Below are 11,148 nucleotides of genomic sequence, written 5' to 3' on the forward strand. Positions count from 1 at the left end.
GCGGGAGGCTAAAAGGAGAGGCACATTTCTGTAGGTCGCGTGGCCACTTCAAGGCAAAACTGCTTTTTTTTTTTTTTTTTTTTTTGGTGATCTTCCCATTATGCCAACAAGACCGTGCTCTATTCTATCCTATCTCCCCAGAGTCCCGCAAATGGTCTGCCTGGTCCAGCTTCCCAGCAAATGTTTGTTGAGTGACTGAGTGACCCAATAAAAGAATGAATGAAATGGGAGTCAAATTTCCAGGAGAACTGGAGCAGGCGCTGTCTGGAATGATTCAGGTGTCTCGTTCAGAAGCACGAGCTAGAGACCGCAAGGACACTGGCCAACAGAATTGCTACATCAGACATGGATTGCACTTTTCAAGGCATTGGAATAGGGTAGTATCACTAACATAGCTTACAATCCTGCCAAAGGCATTTCCCGCAAATCACCCTTTGTTCCCTCTGGCTTTGCATCACTGGAATTTGTCGCATCTGCAGAGTCAGGCCGGCTACTTCTTTGAGCCCATTCATCGAGGGGAAGGTTTTCCATGTTCTTTGAATGATTCGAATCATTTCTCAACAAGCATGCAGACACAACAAATGTCGTGCCTCGGCAGGCGGGAGGTGCGGGGGTGGGGGGGTGGGCGGCAGCAAGATGCTTCTTATCGTGGTGCAGTTTGCAAACCTGAGAAGTCTGACTTTAAAACCAACCTTTGATTGCCTGGCATGCATTGCCCCGAATTTTCCCGTTGCTGCTGTCACAAATCGCCACCACCTTAGTGACTGCAAACAACACATGTTTTCTCTTATAGTTCTGCAGCCCCCAAGTCTGAAATTAGTTTCCCTGGGCTACCCAGTTAAGGTGTTCGCCGGTCTGGTTCCTTCTGAGGCTCTGGGGACATTGTTCAGTTTCTGGTGGTCTCCTGCCATCCTTGGCTGGCGGTCCCTTCCTCCGTCCTCCATCATTACATGGTGTCACTCTGTCTCCTTCTTAGAAGGACTCTTGTGATTACATTTAGGGCCCACCTGGATAGCCCAGGTCACAGTCCTCTCTCGAGATCCTTAACTTAATCACACCTGCAAAGTCCCTCTGCCATACGTTAGAGCATTCACAGGTTCTAGGGATTAGGTGCCATGTATCTTTGAGGGCCATTATTCAGCAACCACAGAGGCTTATCAAAAGTCTGCAGCTTTATCGATTTTACTAAATGCCAGCCAATCTTTGAATAGCCCTTGCTTGATGTGGGGTGTGTGTGTGTGTGTGTGCGCGCGCGCACGCACGCACGTTCGTGCATTCACGTGCGCAGGTGTGCGTGTTTCCTTGCGCAAAAAAAAAAGGGTGGAATGTCTGAAAATTCATTTGTGCCACAAATGCTTCTTAAATCTTTGCTCGCTGTCCTCCTCATCCACCAGCTCCGTTGTTATTGTAAAGAATTCGCTTGGTGGTTTGCATCAAAAATGGGAGAAATGGCTGGGTACAAAAATAAAAAGAGAGAGCAAGATGGAGAGGGGAGGGGAGGGCTATTGTAAGCTAATGCTTGCATTTCAAACATTCAGTCCAGTGAAAACGTTGACATCAAGCATTGTGTATGTTCCTGGGAGAGAGCTCTCCGAGTTGTGTATCTCATGGGTGTCATTGGATGTTATTGTTGCCTTGCTAAATATTCATGGACGAATATGTGGAATAAATTCTCTTGTAAACTGACAGAGGGCAAGTAAGGCCTGTCCTTGAGTCTCTCATCTGCATCCTCATTTCTGAGAAACTGTCTATTTGGGCACGAGCGTGTGTGTGTCTGTGCGTGTGTGCGCACACACGCCCATGTGTGGGTGCTATGTGCTTGGTTAATTTGAGCAGAAGAATGCCACTTTCAGAGTAGCGAGAGATGCATCTCCCCGGTTTGGAAACTTCCAAGTGGGTGGTGGTTAAAGAAGGCAAGTTTTGCTCAGAGCGCGGCGTTCGTAAAGCTGCTGCGTTGCTTCCGAACTAGTGGCTCTGGACCTACTAGGAGCTGTGGCTCCTCTGTGGGTAGGGTGGGTTCCAACGACGAGGGTGACAAAGCGCCACCCTACGTACATGTGTGTGCATGTGCGTGCATACACACGCACGCTCACACTCACAGAGAAGTGCTTCTTTGGCCTCAGGACAAAGTCCTCGAGGGTGGCCGTGGACCAGCGTGCGTCTGGGTAGAGAAGGAGACAGTGGTGGAGAGACTGTGGACACCTCGGGCTACAGACCTAGGGGATGTGGAGAGGGAAAGCGAGGGACGGTGATTACCGGAGACTGTGCTGGGATGCCACCTTGCCTAGGACACCTACTCTGACCCTTTGTCTGGTTGTCCCCCAGGCCTAGCCAGTCGCCCAGGGTTACGGACAGAATTCTGTTGCGTACCACTCCCTCTTCCCCAATTAATATATTAAAGCCCAATGATGTGCCATATTTGGAGACGATGTTTGGGGAGATAAGGAGGTTTAGATGAAGTCATGAGAGCGGGTCTCTCACGATGGGATTAGTGTCCTTTTAAGAAGAGACCCGGGAGCATGACCCTCCATGTCTCCCCCTGCTGTGTGAGCACACGGTGAGAAGGCAGCCGTCTACAAGCTAGGAAAAAAGCTTTCACCGGAACCTGGCAACACTGGCTCCTGATCTCGGACTTCCAGCCTACGCAACTGTGAAAAATAAATTTCTGTTGTCGAAGCCACCCAGCCTGTGGTATTTTGTTTTGTCGCCTGAGCAGACTAGGATACCCAGGCTTGGAGTTTTCATGGAGCACTGCACAGGCATCCAGCAGAGCAAATTATAATTATTGGCTTACTTGTCTGTCTCCCCTGAGCGTCTGTGGGTTTCCTAAGGTCAAGGATTCCCTTATGCTGTATCCTGAGCACTCCATCCATGCTCTGTGAACTTGTCATGTGCTGACGGCAGACACTGGGTATGGTACCCCAGCATCGAGCTACCCTGTTTTCCATAGTCATAGAGCATTCAGCTATGTACCTGGCCACTTAGACTAAGAACTGCGTTTCCCTGTTTTCTTTGCAGCTAGGCGTAACCACGTGACTGTGTTTTGGCCAATGTGAATGTGACAGAATCCAAGGGCTTAGCTTCCATGTCAAAACTCTGAAAAACTTTTTCATGTTTATTTTATTTTTGAGAGAGAGAGAAAGACAGAACGTGAGCAGGGAAGGGGCAGAGAGAGAGGGAGACGCAGAACCCGAAGCAGGCTGCAGGCTCCGAGCTGTTAGCACAGAGCCTGACATGGCGCTCGAACTCATGAACCGTGAGATCATGACCTGAGCTGAAGTCGGATGCTTAACCCACTGAGCTCCCCAGGCACCCTAAGAATTATAATACTTGATAAGGATCCATTATTTGGGGGATCCCAATAGCCCACTGTGCACTCATACAGTTCTCACGATGGTTGCTCACTGGTAGATAACAGGCCTCCTCGGACACGGCTGACCCCGATTCCTCAGTGTCCTCACAGCAGACAGAATGGCAGCCCTTGTCACCATGAAACATGGCCATGTTTCACTTCCCCAAACCTGTGAATACATGCAAAAGGTGGAGGTGGAGTTGAGGGATGTTGGGTTGGGGAGATTGCCCCGGATTGTCAGGTTGGGCACAACGCAGTCCCAAGGGGACCTACGAGAAAGCAGATGTGACAGCCAAAGCAGAGGTCTGAGTGATGAAAGGATGGGACCATGAGCCAAGGAGTGGGGGCCACTTTTAGGAGCTGGAAAAAGCAAATGAATGGATTCTTTCCTAGAGCCTTCAGGAGAACACAGCCTCGCCGGCCCCATTGTAGACTTCTGACCGCCAGAACTGTGTAAGAGACGAAGTGTGTTGTTTTAATCCACAGAACTGTGGCCATGTGTCACAGCGGCCACGGGAAACTGACATGCTCCTCTTGGACCCCTCGGCCCTTTGCGTCCCTGCACATGGGCTTTGGATTCACGTTGCCAGGTGGATGCGGGCTGGAATCTGCTCCCGCGAGGACAGGCTGTGGCACAATGTCTCTGAGCATCTGCGAGCACGTAAGGGAGGTGCAGGGGTTGGGGGCTCATTCTCAGCCATGAGTTCCCGGCCCTGGGCTTCAATACTTCATTCACTGGGTGCTCTGAGTCCTCTCCCAGCCGCCAGCGAGCTCAAACGGGAGGGACTGTGAGATCCCCTCTTCCCTCCAACTGAGCAGGTTTTCTTTCCTCCTCCTCCTCCTTCTTCTTCTTCTCCTTCTTCTTCTTCTTCTTCTTCTTCTTCTTCTTCTTCTTCTTCTTCTTCTCCTTCTCCTTCTCCTTCTCCTTCTCCTTCTCCTTCTCCTTCTTCTTCTTCTTCTTCTTCTTCTTCTTTTTAGTGTTTATTTATTTTTGAGAGAGATAGAGAGCAAACAGGGTAGGAGCAGGGAAAGAGAGGGAGAGAGAGAATCCCAAGCAGGCTCCACGCTGTCAGCACAGAGCCAGACGCGGGGCTGGAACTCAAGAACCAGGAGATCACGACCTGAGCCGACACCGAGAGTCGGAGGCTTAACTGACTGAGACACCGGGCGCCCCATGAGCAGGCTCTTCTGCCTTTTTGCTCATCACATCCCCGCCTTCGTCCTGCTCGGACACCGCTGTTGACTGTCCATGGAGTCCCATCCCAGCACGACACACAAAAGCCTTCACACTCAGGCACAAGATGCCAGCTTCCTGCTCCGGGCAACCCACAGAGCCCTCCTTCAGGAATCCGGATTTTCTTCTGTTCTTCCCATGAGCCCAGCTCTTACCCTGGTGCCCTTGCTGGGACCACCTCCCCCTGTCCCATCCAGCACACTCTTGGTCACCCTGACCCTGCAAGTAGAGGTGGCGAGGATCACAGCCGTGTCCTGCATGAGGCCCCTTCTCCCCATGTGTGGTTTGACTCATTTCTTCGCCTTTAAGCCTGTTTCCCCTTGATGAGACAGTGACAATAATGGTACTGGCTTCAGGGGTGAGTTGTGAGGACTAGATGGAGTAGTGCTTACGGAGCACACCTGCTGCCTCTTCCATAAAGCCTGACATGATTTCCCCGGTTTAATTAGTGACTCTTTCTGAGGTGGCACAAGCTCTCCTGGCTTTCTTATATGGCATCCTCAGTCTCTCTCAGAGCAACCAACCCTGGGATGTTGCTGGTTTGAGCACTGAAAGCTTCAGATCCCTGGAAGCCCCTCAGCCTCAGGTGACCAGGATGGCTGATCAACCTACTCCCTCTGCACCGCTAGCTCTTTTTTCTTTTCTTTTATTTTTTTTTAAGGTTTTTATTTATTTCTGGGAGAGACAGAGAGACAGCGTGAGCAGGGGAGGGTCAGAGAGAAAGGGAGATACAGAATCTGAAGCAGATTCCAGGCTCTGAACTAGCTGTCAGCACAGAGCCCGATCCGGGGCTCAAACCCACCAACTGTGAGATCATGACCTGAGCTGAAGTCGGACGCTTAACCGACTGAGCCACCCAGGTGCCCCTCTGCACCGCTAGCTCTTGAAGGTAAGGACTGGTCTTACTCATCGCCACATGGCCACGTGATTGAGGCCAGCATGGAGCTGGAAGTAAACCAACATCCAACTAAGACAAGAGCAGGGACAGAAAGAAGGAAGGAAGGAAGGAAGGAAGGAAGGAAGGAAGGAAGGAAGGAAGGAAGGAAGGAAGGAAGGGGAAATACTATTTTGAAATATCACTTATGTTTTGTCTTCCTGGAAATTCAGATTCTCCTCCCACCTCTTCACTTCCTCATAGGACCCTTGAACTTGAAGATGAGACCATGAGGCTTTCACTCCAGGGAAGCGAGGGCTGATACTGCCAAGAACAAAGAAGGTTTTGCTCTACTTTGAGCTTCAGCTGGCCTTTAAAAATAAAAACTCATTGTGCAGTAATGTTCTTGAAAGCCGGGCTTTCTAAAGAGAAAAGCTATTTTCTCAGAACGCCTCCGGAGCTGGGTTTTACATCTCAAGAAGCGAAGCTTGGAGAACCGATGGTAGAACAACCCATAAGGTAGGAAGAAGGGAAGGTGCTCAGGGTTGGGTTGAGGGTCCTGCGGGGAGGAAGAGAGGAGAGAGGGCCAGTGCCATGTCCTCACCCCTCACTTCCCAGGGCCAGAGCCCTGAAGAGGATGCTCCTTCCATGTTTCCTAGGCTCACCGTGGAGGCCCCCCACTGGAGGAGGAGGTGGGTGCAGACTGGTAGAGAGACATGGCCACGGGAAGAGGCCCAGTTGGTGGGCCCAAGGCAGCTCACCGGGCCCACCCTCTCGGGCAAGGTGCCCAGGGAACAAGTGAGAGCCCGTGGGCCCTGGGAGGCCCCGAAGGGCCAGAGCCTGGAGGTGACTTGGGTTGGGTGAGGAGGCCACCTGGTGTGGACTCTTGGAACCAAAACCAGTAAGCACAGCACAAGGCTCCAAGGACCAGCAGATGCCAAAGCAGGACGCCCGAGACCCAATGGCCATGCGGCTCCTCAAGGGGACACAGAGGGACCAGAGCTGTCACCTGCGGTCCATTGGGTGAGTAGCACCCTGACCGGAGGTCAGTAGGAGCCTCAGGAGGCATCGCTCTGTCCCCCAGATCTGTGTGGACCCCTTGACCCCAGGCTCCATCTTGGGAAGGAAGAAGGAAGGGTCCTTGAAAATGGGCAGCAAGTCCTGGAAGACACTAACCTTTCACCCGGAAGGGACAGAGTAGCCTAGCGGGCAAAATCGGGATTTCCACCATAATGGGCCTGGGGGTGGAGAGCAAGATGAAAGCGGTTAGAGAAAACAAGTTAAGTCATGCTTTTGTGCACGTGGGCATAATCCCAGTCTAGTGACCCAAGGAAAGGAAGGAGAAATGTGGGGCACGGACCTCCTGCAGTATGAACTCAGTTCTCACTGGCCTTCTGGAATCTTCTCACTGGCTTCTTGCAAAGAGAGCAAGAGTGTAGGGGTGACAAGGGGACGGTGTACCAGGGAGAGGCTGAGGTCCCCACAGGCAGGGGCCAGGGAGGAGCAGTGGGGTTCCGTCCCCATCCTCCAGACCTCTGTGGGCTCTGTCACGACACCGCCGCACTTGTAACACCCTGGAGGTGCCTTGGGGTATTTATTTAAGAGGTAAGGTGCCGGGAGCCTACACATGGAGTCTCCTGGAGATGTTGCTAAAGGCCACCCAGGGAAAGTGAACACGGTTCCTGCAGGGACACGGAACTGTGCGACAAATGGCTTTCCCGTCACTGGGGCCACTCCTTTCCGGTACTCAGATGGGGCCTGGAGAGGCACTCTACAGCCCCCATCAGTGCTGAGCTGGCTTGCGGGTGGGCCAACTTCTGCATGTGCCGTTTCTGCCTATTGGGGTTTCTTGGGTGGAAAGCCTCCTCCATGTCAAGAGCTGGGGGCCACAGTCCATTCTAGAACCATAGGATGTCAGAGCTGCTGGGCCTCCCACACCTCCAGCCTTCCCCCATGCCATGAGGTGGACAAAGTGGCCCAGGAAGTATAGGTGGCTTGTCTGAGGTCCCACAGAAGCAAAGGCAGGAGAGGATAAAAACTTGGGTCTCCTGATGCCCAGGCTGCCCCGCCTCTTTTTCTGTTTCTTCCTGCCTTGAGATTTACCCTTTCTGTCCATGGGCACCAATTAGGCTCCTTCATGTCCTTCCTGGAGGATCATTCTCAGGACAGAGGATTGTCCGTGATCACACATCTCTGAATTGGGTGCTATTGTTCACAAGAGGGTCAATTTGAGCAGATGCGCCAAAGCCCCCCCACCCCCCACCTCCGCCCCACCTGGTTCTCTTTTTCCTTTGGGCACATGGGAAAACCCCACTTCCTGCCCCCTGCCAGTAGAGATGCCAGGTGACACGTTCTGACCGAGGGACACATCACTTCCCGTCTGAGGCATTTAACTGCTAGTGAGGAGACACTCCGGCACTTTCTATCCTTGCTCTCATGACTGAGAGGCCACACACATAGCTGGTGTAGCTCCAAGACGGCGAGGGCCATGTCACCTTGCGTCCCCGAGGGACTGCACGTGAAACAGAGTGAAACAGGGGGACACTCAGCCCGAATGGGACATAACCACGTCGTATTGAGCAACCGAAGTCTCCAGTCTGCTTACTAGAGCAGCGGAGCCTGGAGCAATCTGGCAACTACAAACAGGGTCTACCTAATGCTGAACTTGGCCCCTGGTTCTAGACAAAGAAGCACCAGACACCCCTTTGATGGTGGGGGCAGTGTCTTCCTGTTTGAGGGGCAGCAGGAATTGATAGTTAAGGAGCTGACTTGCCTATTAGAGACAGAAAGCAAGGTGGTTCTCAGACTTCAGTGTACACCTCAGGGGGACAGGGGGTGGGGTGGGGATCTATGCAAATATAGATTCTTCTAATTTCTGCACTGCCTCCACACCCCCCCCCCCCCACCATTCTGATTGTTTAGGTCAGAGGCTGAGCCAGGAATCTGCATTTTTAACAGGCAATCTAGCCCATTGTGAGGTCTTTGGGCCACGCCTTGACTGATCTCATCCCCGGCAGACCTGGTTTTGAGTAAGACTGGCTGTTGGCTTTGGGTAAGACAGTTAAACTCTCTGAAACTCAACTGCTTTGTCTATAAAGATAACACTACATGACTCCCAGGGCTGTGTAAGAATGCAGTGCGATAAAGGGTGCCTGGGTGTCTCACTCATGATCTCGGCTCAGGTCGTGATCTCACGGTTTGTGAGTTCGAGCCCCCCATCAGGCTCTGCTCTGACGGTGCAGGTCCTCCTTGGGACTCTCGCGTTCTCTCTCTTCCTCTCTCTCTGCCCGCTCCCTGCTCAAGTTTGCTTTCCTTCTCTCTAAAAAACAAATAACATAAAAAAAAAAAAAAAGAATTCAGTACATTAAAGTGCTTAGCGTAATGCCTGGCAGCGAGGGAGCATTCGGTAAGAGTTCCTAGTTTCCATAATAGTGGTGGTAGTTGTTATTATTACCACTTTATTATTAGAAAGAGAAATGTGTGCATTTTAAACGGGGTGGGGGTGCAGTGGGGGAGCCTCTTGAGGAAACACAGCCTATGACCAAGTAGTCCCAACTCGCCCGCTCAGAGTCACCATCCCATTGGGGTCTGTTAGGCTAATTCCTGCCACCAACACCCCCCAGCTCTTCCTCTTATAAAATCTTGCAAAAGGCTTGGGCACAGATCTCTTCCCAGGAGAAGGGACATCGGGCTGGTAAACACCATGTGTCCTTGGTGAATAGTAAGAACGATAGTTGTGAGTCTGCTCCTCCCTCAACTTACCCCTCCTAACGGGGCTGATGGTTCCTGGCCCATTGCCATGTCCCCAAAGTCCCACAAAGGCTTGTCAGGAACATGGGCTCAATAAACCCTAGCTCTTGTTCAAAGAGCCAGGAATCCCCGCTCATTCAAACCACGTGGCACCTTCATGGCCTCCCCCGGTGTCTGAAGTTGCAAGTCGTCCATGTCTTTAGCCAAGAGGATGCCTTCCAGAAAAGTCTGGAGCCCTGTGCTACCAGGAGCTACCAGGTATACACCCTCATGTTGTCTGCTTTCGGGCGTCTTTCTTATTAACGGCAGCAAACTTTCCACCGGCTTGGCCCAAGGAGCTCCAACTTGTTCAGGACTGGGATCAGGAGTCACACTCCCCAGATGCAGCTCTGGCTGGGCTACCCTGCCCTTTGAGGTTCCCTGGACCCCAGCACTGAGCGCCCAGCCTGCCTGCTGATGGCAGTTTTCCCCACGCAGAGTCTGAGCTCCTGGGCCAGTCATGCCTGGGCCCTCGGTGCACGGGTGCGGCACGAACAGATGAAGGAAGGGGGCGCTGTACACCCACAGTCTAATCTTAATAATAGGACCACCACATGGCACACCCATAACATTGGGTAGAAGGCGGGACCTTCCTTGTCTCTGAGACACAGGCTTCTCACGATGCATTCAGAGATGTGCTGCCCATGTTCCATTTGGGACCATAGGTCTCCCAGGAAAATTCCATGAGTAATAAGTGGCTCTTCCTCCACCTACTGTGTCATCATATGGGGTGGGGGAGCGGAGGGCATGGACTCCGTTCCTTTATGGATCACATCAGATTTAATGTTTTCTCCTTCAGTCCACACCCCCCCCACCTCCCCCACCCCCAGCAAGCCATACACCAAGGGATGACTAAGAGAAAGTGAGTCAGAGTTCTCGTGGCCTTGGCTCCTGGATTCTGGCTTTCCTGGCCCTCGGACACCTTTCCCTGCAGATACTGGGTCCCCAGGGCCAGGCACTTGATGCTCCACGTGTTTGACTTTCTCATGGGTGGAGCACATGCGTGCTTGGGGGAGGTGCTCAGTCACGGCTGGTGACTGACCGGCTGACCAGAGACAGAATGATAGATGGGAAAGGAAAAGGCATTTGCCCCCTAACCTATAACTCATGTGGAAGAACAAGCAGTTAGTCAGGAGCTGGTTATCAAATTAGGGACCTATTTGGAACCTGTCCCTGCTGCCTGACAGGGTGGATCGGTGCCCCTGCAAGAGGTGAGAAGAGACATCTGGAGCTCAGCACACCCCAGCAGCTCGGCGTCACGAGGGGCTGTGACACTGCAGGTGGGTCAGCCCACCCCCCGCCCCACCCAGCCATCGCAGAACCCTCTGGGGCAAGTCTCCTCGCCTCTCCCAGCCACGCTTTCCTTGTCTGTTAGGGGGGTCTGTTAGCCTGTGCTGTTTGCCTTCAGAGTCTGGCTGGGCTGGGGACCCTGGTGTCTACGAAGCATGTCCTATGAGGAGCAAGTGGTTGTATATTTCATCGGCCAAAAGCTTGGCAGCAGAGAACATGGAGCCCGTTAGCTGTAGTGGAGGTCTGGGGTTTCTTAGTCTCCGTTCGCCTGCCAGCCCCATTTGGCCAAGGCTTCGGAATCTGGCCTGGAGTTCGCCAGGCTGGTGTCAATGTGTCTGGATGCTGCGTCCATGCTCACGGGTCATTGGGTAGCCTCCCATCAGCCCTCTGCCCGCACTGTCGAGGCTGGAGCCCATTGCAGTGCTTCAGCAGACTTTCCCGGCGCGTGCCAAGCTCGGCGCAAGCCGGAGACGCACGTGCGACGTGGGGCATTGTCAGTTTCCTGTAGCTGCTAGAACGAGTCACAGATTTGCTGGCTCTCAACAACACAGATGTATTCTTTTCTAGTTCTAGAACGCAGGGACTGGGTCTGGGGTGAAATTCAAGGTG

This window comes from Hyaena hyaena, unplaced genomic scaffold, assembly GCF_003009895.1.
Source record: "Hyaena hyaena isolate Hyena2069 unplaced genomic scaffold, ASM300989v1 scaffold_1690, whole genome shotgun sequence".
Classification (NCBI taxonomy): Eukaryota; Metazoa; Chordata; class Mammalia; order Carnivora; family Hyaenidae; genus Hyaena; species Hyaena hyaena.